This window comes from Fukomys damarensis, unplaced genomic scaffold (genome assembly GCF_012274545.1).
Source record: "Fukomys damarensis isolate Sample0158 unplaced genomic scaffold, DMR_v1.0_HiC HiC_scaffold_1, whole genome shotgun sequence".
NCBI classification, from domain to species: domain Eukaryota; kingdom Metazoa; phylum Chordata; class Mammalia; order Rodentia; family Bathyergidae; genus Fukomys; species Fukomys damarensis.
The window spans coordinates 56,025,894-56,028,248 of record NW_022900913.1 but is presented as its reverse complement, the minus strand read 5'-3'; the positions used below and the strand labels follow the sequence as shown (position 1 = coordinate 56,028,248).

The window sequence follows — 2,355 nt, the reverse complement described above, 5'->3', positions numbered from 1 at the left end:
TGGAGGAAGAGACGGCGTCACCTCGCCCCCAGGGCAGCCGCCCTTGGCTCGACCTCGCCCCAGAAAGTCAACCTGAGCGGGTGCGCCTGTCCGTCGCATCGCCTTCCTCTCCTCAGCCCTGTCCCTCCCTGTCTCGCTCCTTCCGGGAACTTCCCGCCCCCGCTCCCGTCCTCCTCCCACGCTGACGTCCAAAGCCTTTTTGTACCTTGTCGGAGCGGTTATGGGGCAGCGCGGGGGACTAGGGCTGGCGCTCAGGAGGTCTCGGGTAGACCAACTGAAATTAGGAGAACACACGCGGGGACGCAAGATGGCAGCTAGAGGAAGGCCGGAAGTGATGCAGTGCCACTTCCTCCAAAATTCAGGAAACGGACTTTGAGTGTCTGCGCGCGCGGCGTTTGGAAAAGTCCTGCGGGTGCCTACTCACCAGTTCCGGCTGCTGCTGGAGTGCTTCGCCTTTAGTCCTGGAAAGGTCACAGAGGAATCTGAGAACTTGATTCTTCGCGTAGTTAGGTTTGAGTAAGTTTTTCCCGTGTCCATCGGGCCCTGACCCTACCATTTTTTTTTTTTTTTTACCCTCCAAAGAAAAGACATGGGGCTCTTAGCAGTGCCCACCGCTTCAGGTGTCCGCCCATTGGATGTTGTGGATTGGAGAACTATCAAAATCAACTAAGCTACTTTTGTTTTCCAAGGCTATGTGGTTTGGTAGATTTCTGGACCATGGTTCAAAATTTCTGGAGCGTTTTCAGAGTGCGTGCCCGAACTCCACTCTTCAAGAAGCAAGTTCTGAGGGCCGGGGATTTTAGCTCAGTGGTGCCGCCGCCTGCCTTGCAAGCACAAGGTCCAGAGTTTGTTCCCTGGTACCGAAAAAGCAGCAGTTCTGTAGTACCACACTCGCATTTTAGCAAGTTTACCAGATGGTTAACCACCTTAGACCCATGTACACGACTATCCCATGTTTCTTTAACAGGCAAAATATTGACTCCTTGATATTGAATTGACGTTGTTTGGCAATGGGCCATTCACAAAGGAACAAACTGTACCTTTAATTCAGAGACGAATGTGTAGCCGCTGTGTATGTTTAGAGACCAAAGGCTTGAGTTAAATTTGCTAAAGGCCAGGACAACTTTTAAGAAAATTGTAAGACCACGGACATTTAAAATGGCAATTTAAATTAAAAATGCTATCTGTTCAGCCTGTTTTGTTTTGTTTTTTGGTACCGGGGATCGAACTCGAGACCTAGCGCTTGCGAGGCAGGCGGGGGCACCATTGAGTTAAATCCCCGGCCCTTGTTCAGCCTTTTTGTAATCTTAGCTCTGAAATAGTTTGCATATTCAAAAGTAAGCCTGAAATTTTAGCCAAAGAGTACAATTTATATAGCCAGAAAACTTGATTAAGGACAAACTTCTCCAAATAAGATTTTTTTCGAATACTTCTTTACACGTATGTTTATTAAAACTGTAATATCTCATTTAGAAAACCAGTTAGGACAGCTGTATCACTCTTTAGAATAATTGGAAGTTATTTTCTCAAAAACCAGTGTCTCTGCAATAATCAAATGAGTCAAGTTTAGTAAGCTATGGGAGTGGGGTATTAGGCTATGTGGGTCTCCATATAACCTAATTGGTAGGTCCTAATGATAAAATTAGAATTAATTGTGCCAACACTCTTCTGTGCTATCAAGATATAAAATGTACAGAAATGTTTACCTTTTTGAAAGGAATTTATGTTTATGTTCAGGAATACTTTTATCCCTTTTCTCCATGTTATACTGGGGGGTTTATTTGACACTTCCGAATTGTGATGTTTTCTGAATTTTTGCATAAATAAAATTCGCTATTTATGAGCCTGACACCCGGTTCATTTTTTACATTGTTTCAGGAAATGTGAGTTATTTTTAAATTTTACTTTGGTTTCACATTTTTCTCTTGCAATTTTTAATTTACTTACTTATTTTATTTGTACTGGGGATCAAACGTGGGCCCTTGTGCTGCGAGGCAGGCTGCAGAACCACTGAGTCAAATCCCCAGCCCTCTCTCACCATTTTAAATATACCATATTGAAAATAATGATTTCCTAATAGTAAGAAAACATATTTTTCACTTCAGTTGCTTCTGCCAGTTAGCAATCAGAAAGTTCTGATTTTTCTAGTATGTATGTACCGGTCTTTTAAAAAATAACTGAAGAGAGGGCTGGGGATTTAACTCAGTGATGCCACAACCTGCCTTGAAAGCATAAGGACCCGAGTTTGATCCCCGGTACCAAACCAACCAACCATAACTGAAGGGAAAACACACACACACACACACGCACACGCACACGCACACGCACACGCACACACACACACACACGCACACA

The 2,355-nt window shown here is 44.2% G+C and overlaps 1 protein-coding gene and 1 long non-coding RNA gene across 2 annotated transcripts in view; one reads left to right on the top strand and one right to left on the bottom strand.

Moving 5' to 3' along the window:
- Btf3 (basic transcription factor 3) overlaps positions 1-331 on the bottom strand; it is a 5,839-nt gene extending 5,508 nt beyond the window's left edge. Inside the window, exon 1 of the mRNA XM_010635188.3 lies at positions 206-331. The gene's annotated coding sequence lies outside the window, so the exon portion shown is untranslated. The remainder of the gene's footprint in view (positions 1-205) is intronic.
- An 86-nt stretch (positions 332-417) lies between these two features.
- The window catches only part of LOC109118379, a 37,302-nt gene continuing 35,364 nt past the window's right edge, over positions 418-2,355 (top strand). Inside the window, exon 1 of the long non-coding RNA XR_002025702.1 lies at positions 418-516. This is a non-coding gene — a long non-coding RNA (uncharacterized LOC109118379). The remainder of the gene's footprint in view (positions 517-2,355) is intronic.